Source organism: Monopterus albus, unplaced genomic scaffold (assembly GCF_001952655.1).
Source record: "Monopterus albus unplaced genomic scaffold, M_albus_1.0 scaffold11.1, whole genome shotgun sequence".
Lineage (NCBI taxonomy): Eukaryota > Metazoa > Chordata > Actinopteri > Synbranchiformes > Synbranchidae > Monopterus > Monopterus albus.
In genome coordinates, this window is record NW_018127891.1 from 1,205,704 (window position 1) to 1,216,362 (window position 10,659).

A 10,659-nucleotide genomic window follows, 5' to 3' on the forward strand; every position below is an offset into this window, starting at 1 on the left:
TGTTCTTTACCCTCTGTTTCCTCTCTCAAAATGCTTTTACCCACCTTGTTTCTTATTTGTCTTTTCGTCCTCGCCCCTCATCCTCCAGGGTTTCTTGGTTTCTGTGTCTGGGGTTTTAGTTATTTCTTTAAGCTACTGTCTCTTCCCCTCTCCCAAGATTTGGCAACATAGGGGTAATTTGTTAAGCTGTTCACTGTTTGTGCTGATTTCAACCCCAAACTTGGCATGTGGTCAAGTTGTGGTTAAGTCTCAAGATGAGCACCAGATATACCAAAATCACAGAAAATAATATATATTCAGCTTGTATTTGGTTCAGAGGATATTTTAATAAGGCAGGGATGGACACATCTTAAAAAATAAACATCAGTGACTGCATTGCAAGTGATACATATTTAAACACAGTACTTTTTGAACCATATATTTTACACCAAGGGCACATATACTTTAAAACCTTTATGCATCTGTCTTAGCAAATTATGTGCTTTTCAGTACACATAGGTTTAAGTTGAAAGAGTCTTTGATCACAGCATGTGGCTAGTTTCAAGATCTATGATCTAGGAAATATTGAAACTGAGCAGAGGTACTGGGGCCACTCTTCAGCTACATTAGCTCACCTGGCTCTCTTACTGAGGAAATGAATCCTTTTAAACAACAATTAAAAAAAATGTGCCATTTAAAAGAAAACAAAAATTAGAGTTTTTATTTCTTCCGTTTCCTCCATTCTTTGCTCTTGAAATTCTGGGAAATATGCAGATACAGGATATTTTGCACATGAAGTGGACATCAAATCTTTATATTTTATTTTATATATTTATTTATTTATTGCACTTCCTCTGCTTTGGGCTACAAACTTTAATACAGAGCAAGATATGTAAGAGAGAAAAGAGTGGATTCTTCCACTCCTCCCCTTCCCCTGAGCCTGAGAGAAACTCACCTGGGTATCTCTGTGGTGGAGAGTAATAAATAAATTTATTGGGTTAATTATTAAAGACAGCCTAAATGAAGATAGATACTATACTCTGAGGGCTTGGTGTTTCCACAGGCCTGATCAGATGATGTTGTTATTCCGATTTGTTTGCCCCACTGGTGGTTCGAAGACACATAGTGTAAGTCTTCATTTCTTTATTCTGTCATTGCAGATAACTCCTTATATTTACCCTATAAATGTACACACAGTGGCATAGGCATAATCACAAACAGGATAGTGTGCAAAGAAAAACAATTTCCACCTGTAACAATGCCTCAAACATGTATGCAAAATTAAACATGAATACATGACAGCTCTAATAAAACTGATCAAAGGGCATATTTGAATTTGGTCTTACTTGTTTCAGCCTTCAGGCCTTTGAACAATGTTGGTGGGTGCTCTCTCTTACTCAGTGCAACACGAGCCACCTACAGGAAAAACCACAAACGTTTTGCAACAGTCACCACAAACATTTGTCCATTTCTTCTGGAACCTAAGAAATACTGCATCTTGCAGAAATTACATGTCCTGTTTGTGATCATCAAACAAAGTGTGTATTCTTTCTTAGCCAGACAGTCTAAACCCTCCTCTGGCTGTTCAGGTTCACCTCCCACAGCAGAGTGCCTCTGACTTGACAATTAGAAATCCAGAAGACAACAACAGGGCCCTTGTATCAGTCCCTGGACAAAGCCAAATTAATATTTAAAAATCATTACTAATGCCCCGAAGTAAAACACAGAGACTAGGTAATTAATTGATTGAGCTGGGTGGTCCATAGAGAGATTAGACCGCATGAGTGTTGTTTATCTCTGTTGTTATTGAAGTGTATTTGATTGCTTTGAGCAAATGGTTTCCTATTGAATGTAAAGAAGGGGGACATGCTACAGTATGTTTGACCTGTAAGGCATAAGCAGTGAGTTCATGTTCTTGGGGTGATATAATCAGTTGGGGATTAATTGTCTCTTGTGCTTTTCTACATTATGAATGTAATGTAAATTTGCTCTGCCAGTAATCTATTGTACATCACAGTTTATTCTGGCGCTAAGTGGAATTTGTGCATCTATTTTCACAAGATCATATAACAAGTGGATGGATTTCCACTGGTGATAATAGCAGATGTGTTCTACATCATTTGGCCTACATCCTGTATAAACTGTTGGATGTGAATAGAGTGTCAAGAGAGTGCTAATTGTTGTTCAGCATTTTGATTTATCACAGGCGCAAGCCAAGGGAGAATGGGATGATTTTGCATTTGGCAGGCTGTCCCCCATTTCCCAGCAACACGCCAGTGATTCCAAGTCCTGGTGAAAAGCCTAAATTCAGTCATTCAGTACTCTGAGAAGAGCTGCCTGCTCGCTGTAGGTGGAAGTAGTACTCAGATCCTTTACTTAAGGAAAAGAAATAACAGTGTACAAATACTCTGTTCAAAGTAAAAGTAGCAGAAAATGGAAATACTCAGGTAAAGTACAGATGCCTCACAATTGCACTTAAGTACAGAATTTGAGTAAATGTACATTCCTCTATTGTCTACACACTGTCCTAATTCTATAGTGTATACAAGTACTCTCAAAGTGTAAACTCTGTGTTAATGCTGACTGTGTACTCTCTGTTCCTGGAATTATGGGTATTGAAGGGTTGTACTGGTACTTTAGTGTAATATTTCACTGTTGGGAGTTTGCATCAGACATATTTCTTATTCTACTAAATCCATCTGACAGGATGTTACTTTCCTAATAAAACAATTGCCAGGATTTAAAGAAATCCATGCAAACATCTGGTTCTGGGGTAGTTTCATCAGTAAATGGCTTCTTGTACATGAACAAATCAACAGTTTAACAGTAAAACATTGTCAAAGGGGCCATTCTTTGTCATGAGAACTTTTGAAGCACATTTTGAAAACTTTGAAAGATTTAAATGATTTTTTTTGTGCTACTTTATTCAGAGGATACTTTCCACCATCACTGACACTAGCAAAGAAAATTATTTACTGCAGCCTTTTTTTAATTAATGAAATATACAAAGCAAGTTTGGACAGATGCCAATTAAAATCCACCTTTGAAAAACTGCTGACTTTGCGGCAACAAAAGTAAGTAAAAGCTGTTTTTAATTACTTTTTTTTCTTTACCAGGCTGTTATTACATTTAAAAGACATTTTCCAGCTGCGAGCAGTTTTTCCAGTTCCACTGTGCTGTGTTGTGTAACATGAGACTCCATCAGCATTACAATCAAAAACTGAACTGCTGGCATTTTGAAATGTGCCTTATTTTGATATTTTCTATTTTAAACGTACAGCATACTACAGACATGGATAAAATTAACATATAGCACATGCTAGGGACACTGAATGTGTCCGAATGTTTTTTGTGGAAACCAGAAAATCCAGCAACACTTGCAGTGTTTTTAGCAACTTTAATAAGAAGACCAACACGTTTCAGCATGAAGCCTTCCTCGGGGTCTGTTAAGGGCACACAACAGTGTCCTATAAATACTAGAAAAATTGGGGGAAAAAAACCCTTAAAAACAACCACTCACATACAGGCTTATACATGTCTACCACTAAAAAATGTGCACATAACTGAGTTGGGTATATGATCATGTGGCCACAGGCCAATCACATTCAATGGTCAGATTGATACAGGAGCACCAGGTGTGTCTAATAATTGATACAGGTGACATCACATCTGATTAACGTGTAAGAAAATTCACACTCAGGGTAGAGTCACAGCTCTCCAGCAGGCGCCCAGCAGCTCAACCAATCCACAAAACACCATGGGTCTTCCTGATTTGTGCCAGAACTTTCTGCTGTATCAAAGTTTTTTGACTGCTATTCTGTGGTGATGTAAATGTGAAATGCATCATACACAACACACATAAATAGTCTTTTGGGCATCATACCGAATAAACTTTTCTGAGTTGCCTTAAATGTCCTTGGCTTAAAACACATGAAATATGTTCTTTCTTTCTTTTTTCTGTCTTTCCCATTTGAAAGCATCTTATGAAAAGAGCATTCAAGAATCATAAGGTTTTTCACAAGTTTTGGGAGCTGCCTGTCATGAATGAACATTGTGGTGTGTTCCAGTGCCAGCTGGCAGAGCAAGCCTGCCACGTCCCCGAGATGAGCGAAGGGCCAGCTGGATGCCCGCCGAGAGCTTTAACACACTCCTCACCATTACTGCAAACTCCATCAGCCCATCCTGTTAACTGACACAACACAGCACTAATTGTGCATTAATCAGTGGGTTTAGTTACTTGATCCCTTGAGCCCGTAATGCATTTCAGTGATTGTGAAACAGAAGTCTGATATTTGTGTTTCACTGTTTCATGGCTCCCCGGAGTCCTGATTTTGGCTTGCTGTCTGCCATGTCAGTCAGTTACACTTGTACTTGCATATTCATGATGTGATTTAAAGTTACAATCTGGAGTTAGGTGACTGCTGTCTTAAAACTAAATATTTTATTTATGATCATCAGCATGATGATAATTGCTGTATTCATCTGGATATTATCAATTTGCATGTGGCATGTGTGTTGATTTGATTTGGGCCTTAGGTCCTCACCACACAGTAGTGAGCAACTACAGGTATGTTACTTTGTATTTTGTAATTGTTACTCCATTTCACACTTAGTGGCATAGTACAGAAACCATTAACATTTTATCAGCAGCTTCACAACAAAAGGAGCCTAAATAGAGCAAAAGTCAGATATTATTCCTTAAAAAAATTCAAATGAGACAAAAGGAGAAAGGGTAATTTATATATAGCAGGCAGAAAGAGAGGTTTAACTTCTGCTTGACTATCAGTGTGATGCAGAGAAGCTACTGTGAGAAAATGTTCGTTACACAAACGTTACTGACTGGTTTTGTGCTTTGCTCATTTTTCTGCTTTAGGCAGTAATCAATCACCAAGTCATTTATCTCACACTAGTGTTGAGTTCCTTTTATCAGCTGCCAGACTCCCTTAGCTGTGTAGCATTACTGACTACAGGTTGTTTGCTCACTTTGTAGAAATTACCTTGAGATAAAAATTGAAGTTCCCATGCCTGTCTACCTACCGTATGTCGTCATTATGAATGGTGTGATCCTACTGAAGGGGACATAGGCTGTCTGAAATGTAATGTTATGGTTATAAATGAGATATAATCACAACCTCTTGACAGATTTTCTTTAATAACTCAGTGGTTAAAACACTTCTTTGTTGCATTTTATAGGTTGTAACTTTGGTATGATTATGATTATAGAGGCCAGTGGTCAAGGCATTGCCCAACTTCCTCTGCCAGCATCTCTTTGTTTAAATCTCATTAGGAGACGTAAATATCAAGAATCAGAAACAAACTCTGAATTTACCCTTTGGCAGGAAAGGTTGCGCTGTAAGTCTCTCTTTGCATTTTTGGCCTCCTGGGATGTTAGCCATCACAGATGCAGCATGTTCTGTGGGTCAAAGCTGGCTGTGTCTGTGGTGGTAAAGCACTAAGGAGTGTGTCTGTCTCTGTATGTGGGTGTGTGTGTGTGTGTGTGCATAGAAGGGGGAGTTGGAGTGTGGGTGCATGCAGATGGTTCACAAGCCAACCTTTCAATTAGGCCTGGAGTATAAATATCCGTGGATGACTGGAATGTGGCGACTGCTGGCACAAAAGGCTCTGCTTGGCCTGGCTCCAAGACCCCGTCGCTCACTCACTCTCTCAGTCATGCTGGAAGCCGCCCAAGGTTACTTCATCAATGGACGCAATGATTTCTGACTCCCTGTGTCTGCTGCGACCACCCTCCCTCCTCCATCCCTGTTTCCATCCTTCCTGTTCTGTCTCCCTCCAGCTCCATAGCTAACTTTACATTTGAAAGAGGCCTTCAGTTGAACCCAGTTGACGGCTTGGTGTCCCATCTTTCCCTCATATGTTTTGTGCATCAACTGGACTTTGAAGTTCTCATTGCAAAAGGTGTTAACTATGTTTTCATCTTAAAAATTTCAAATAAATTTCCCTTATTTGATTTTATATACACATATATATTTCTGCCCACAGTGAGTGTTTGGGTCCCAGTCCAGTTCCTAATCTTATTTAACTAATGCTGCAGGTAAACAGTCCTTGTATTTCACCTGGGGAGACCCTGTATATCTTTCACAGATTATAAAGATGAGCTCCCAGACAACTTACCCTTCGTCCCAAAAGCCTGTCACTGTAAGCTGTCTGAGAAATTATCCACACACCCAGACACATGGCGGTGAGGGCATGAAATGACAAAGCAGAAATGTTTTGGAAAAGCATGTGTTATCACTGTCACATATTTTGAATGTTGTGCAGTGCACAGCATACAGATAGGACTGGAATTACTTGTGTTACTAGATAGTAAGCTGCTTTGATTTTACTCTTGATTTAACTTTTGATATTTTGACTTTGGGAACTTCTCTAGTAATTATTACCCTCTTGCAAATGATTTCTGCATTTTTAGACATTTCATTGGCAAAATGGCCTCTATTACTACATTTCTAGATTGTCTTCACCGTTTTTCAAAGCAATAGAGTCATGCCCCCATCAATAATATTATATGCCTTTTGTTGTGAAGTCCGCCCTGTTCTTTTAGCTCCCTCCCCACCCAGCCTCCGCCTTTTGTAACCCACCCAGCTGTGTCAGGGAAGCCCCCTAGCCTCTTAGGCATCCTTCTAGAATCAGGAGAGATTAAAAATTAGGGGATTAGGCTCCCCTCCTAACCCTGTAATCCGACAAAACAATGCTTTAGCGTTGAGCGAGAGCTCCCAAGGCATGGGTAAGTCCTCCATGTCAGTTATTCCTTATGGAAGGGTTCCCTCAGAAAAGACGCACACTCACTTTCTGTCTCGGACCACTTTGATCCCAACCCCCTTTCTTTATGATCCCGGGCTGTAATGCGACAACACAGGAGATGGGGCCTAATATCTGTTAATAGGGTCAGTGGAATAAACAGTTTAATATTTGGTCTCTGTTGGCACAAGGATGGAGGAGCTGCTAGGTGCCTCTGGTGTCAATTGTAACATTTTTTTTTTTTACAACAACAATGAAGTGTCAGGCAGTAATAATGATTCCTATAACACTGAGGAGCCCTGGTGATGTAAGACACAGGCAGGCCACTGAATTAAGGACCTGTTTTAAATATGTCAGTGCCACGCTCAGGCTGGAGCTATAGCTGGCCATGGGATGCACTCCTTTAATTTCATCGCTCTGTCAGCTTTTATTAAAACCCATTCGTCACAAACAGAGAGGGAGAAAATGAGAAGGAGAGAAAAAAGTAGTAAGGGGAGAAAGAGAGAGTGAAGGAGGAAGGGGGAAAGAAAGATGTAAACAGAGAGAAAGAGATGTAGAGACAAAGACGGGTGACGTTCCTGAGGTCCTGGATAACAGAAATTGTTGTTTTGAGGAGGAGCAGGTGTTGCGGGTGGTGTTGGGAGGGAGGCAGGAGGGACAGGTTGCCATCACCTTGGGTGGAGGGTCTTAGAGGTGGAAGACAAGGGTGGTAAGGAGGAGTGGGAGGGTCTGGTTGGCTCAGGAGAAGTGATTAATGATAAGTCTGGGGTACAGTGGACCGGTGGGACTCCTCATTGCCATCTCCATCCTCATCTCTATCCCCATCCTGCTCATTCTGCTCATCCACCTTCCCTGCACCCCTACCCAATCCCTAGCCCTCGCCACCCCACCTTCATGCACATTTGTAACTGTCTTGGGAGGGGCCAGGAACGTGCCCCCTTATTTCCTTGAAGACAAGAATGAGAAATGTGTTCAAAAATGTGACATTCCCAAATCCTGCTCTTTAGATTTCTTTTGGATGGTTACTGTGTATTAATGTCATGGATTCAGGACTAATTAATCTTTGACACTCCTCACAAGAGGAATTCCTTCAGACCTCAACAGTATGTTCACACACACTCACACAGTGACTCACAGGCTTTTCAGAGTAACATGTTTTGCTGCATTCCTTTTGAAATCCTAACAGGATTATGTTCAAACTCCTGTCTTTCATTTTGAAGGTTTGAGGAAATCATGGGCCAAGAGAAACTCATACGGCATGTGCATTTATTTGTTTTCACTGGGGACAAGGCTAGGGTTTCTGCCAGAGAATGTATGTGCCTGTCTGGATGTGTGTGTGCACTACAGAGTGCATGGCAGCTACATTTTCCTCACTCTGTCAAATAGCTTTGACTAGTGCCTCATTCTGAAATGGCATCAAAGTGGCTCAATGCCACACTCACATCCCATCCTGTGGCCCCATACTCCCTATCATCCTCAGTACCTCTAAGCCCACGCACCCCAGTACCTACAGTCAAAAGAAAATTAAATGATTCATTATATCCTCCGCCTTCTTCACATTGTAAAAACATGAAAAATAAAAGACAAGAAAGGTTGTTCAGAAACACTTGTACAATGCATTTTTCGTTCTTTCGTTCCCCTCATTTCTCTCTAACTGAATAGTACATGATGGCACTTGACGGAGAAGAGAAGGAGGCAGATGAATAAAAGGAGAAAGCAGAAGGAGAAAGAGTGAGGGAGAGGGAGGGAATAAAATGAAGTGTGACAACATATGAATTTCAAATTTCTGAGGAGACATCAAAGTGCGCCATCCGGGGTGTCTCTTCGACAAGGACACTTTCTGATTTTTAATTCCATCCACTGATTGTATCGCCGAGGCCCTAACGAAGAACGGAGGAGTAGCGCCAGTGAGTGGCAACAGGCAGTGAGAGATAGAGCAGGAAGGGAGGGAGAGGGGAAGGGATCAGAGGTGGTTCGAAGACACAGATAGAGGAGGAGGAGGAAGGAGAGAAGAAAGGCAAGCCTCATCCAAACACAGGCGGCTGGGCCCTTTGTTGTCGAAGCGATCATAGCTCCTCTTTCATCAGACAGAGAAATGGAGCAGAGAGAAAGGAAGAGAGACAGTGAGAGTAAGAGAGATCCACTCCTTTTTCCGCTGGGGTGACAGGGACATGGAAGGAAGGAGGGCAAGTTTTCTCTCCCTTTGTACATATTAAATCAAGGCTCCTCTTCCAAGGACTTCTCGTGTTGCACACACTTTAAGAACAAAATGCTTACAAGTATAACTGAGCGTGCTTGATAACAGGGTGCTCACTTAACCTGAACCAACATGTCTGTTTACGCTCAGTTGATTAATGTCAACACAGTGTCGACATACACTGTTCTATATTACTAATCGCTGGTCCTGTTCACTCTTCTTCTGCAGACAGCAGCTCACTACTGCAGCAGTCTAATTGCCTGGGAGCTTCTCAGCAGGAGTGTGGCAGGCCTCTGGCATTCCCTCTTCTGGCAAAGACTCTGTGCCACTACTGCTGCAGTGCCATCCCACCTTGCCCAGCATCCACACCAGGGGACATAACCTAGAAGGATCCCCCTTGATGGGCACTCCCCACAAGGCCTCTTTGGAAACGGATGGGAAACCCCGGGGAAGCAGCAGAAAGGTTGGAAAGGTCAAATTATTGGCATGTAGTGCACGCTCGTTTTCTCTCTTGCTCTCGTATACACACATACACACACAGAGTACTCTTCAGTATTATATGTTCAGCACTACTATTATCTAAAATGGTTGAATAAAATATGATGCCAATATAAAATAGGTTAGGTACTCAAAAAGAAGAACTCAGAGGGAAGATGATGTAAGCTTCTAAAACATGACCAGGGTCAGTACACCAATTAAAAACACTTACTATACAGAGGGAACAAAATCAGTTGAACTGGTGCCATAAATCACAATGATGATGACGTTGAAAGCTGAAGACTTAAGGCTGTAATTTACAAGTATGAATCTAAGGGCCCTGCAGTCTACACCAGGGTGGAGGCACAGCTGCAGTATCTACAGCAAAACACCTGGGTATTATAGTCACATAGGCCCCCACATACACTACCTCAGTGGTTCATGTCACTGCACGGGAACTAATTGCTGTAAGAGATGCAAAGTAGATGAGTCACAAACACTTTGATGCCCAGATATACAGTATGTTTCAAATCTGTGCAAATGGATTATAAATGCAATGAGGTGACAAATGTAACCATCCACTCATTTGACTCCAAAATGTGACGGCATATTTAGTGGTGATTTTTTCTAACTAATGATGTGGCCCGGTCTGTTAAAGAGAAAGTCTTGCTTTTTTTTCCCCAACAGCTCGCCACTGCTCTACAGGAAATCTAAAATCTAGACAGACTTTTTCTCTCTAGCTGCAGGCTATGATCTTTGCAAGAGGACCAACATGGGTCAGTGAAGTTAACTGAAAAGTCATTTGGAATTTTAAAGTTGTGTAATACATTTTCTTAAAGTTTTCATAATAATGACCATTTTTTTAACAGATCCGAGAATTTAAACACCCATGCCATGCACACCATATCATGCTAATACACAGATGCACAAACTCCATCACAAAGGCCCCTCCTTGGTTTTGGAGAGGGGTGCATGATGAAGCAGCTGGGAGACGTGGAACCACAATGGCCCTTTAGGGCAAGACGGCCCTAATCCGTCCCCCGTCTGACTGCGCTAGTGAAAGGAGGCCTGTCAGTCATAGTGTGGCACCCTCGGGTCTCTGAGATGGATGTGCCCTGATTTAGGATTTACTGTACCCCCTCTTTTTTGTCTTATCAAAAACCTCTTTGCAGACAGACAGAGATACATATATCCACATGTGAGCATGCAGGCACACACCATCACATGTGCACTCAGTTTGCTGCCTTTTG

At 41.5% G+C, this 10,659-nt stretch overlaps 1 long non-coding RNA gene across 1 annotated transcript in view; it reads left to right on the forward strand.

Moving 5' to 3' along the window:
• The window catches only part of LOC109954714 (uncharacterized), a 204,767-nt gene extending 194,587 nt beyond the window's left edge, over positions 1 to 10,180 (forward strand). Inside the window, exons 3-4 of the long non-coding RNA XR_002274177.1 lie at positions 9,161 to 9,395; positions 10,097 to 10,180. This is a non-coding gene — a long non-coding RNA (uncharacterized LOC109954714). The remainder of the gene's footprint in view (positions 1 to 9,160; positions 9,396 to 10,096) is intronic.
• The last annotated feature ends 479 nt before the right edge of the window (positions 10,181 to 10,659 follow it).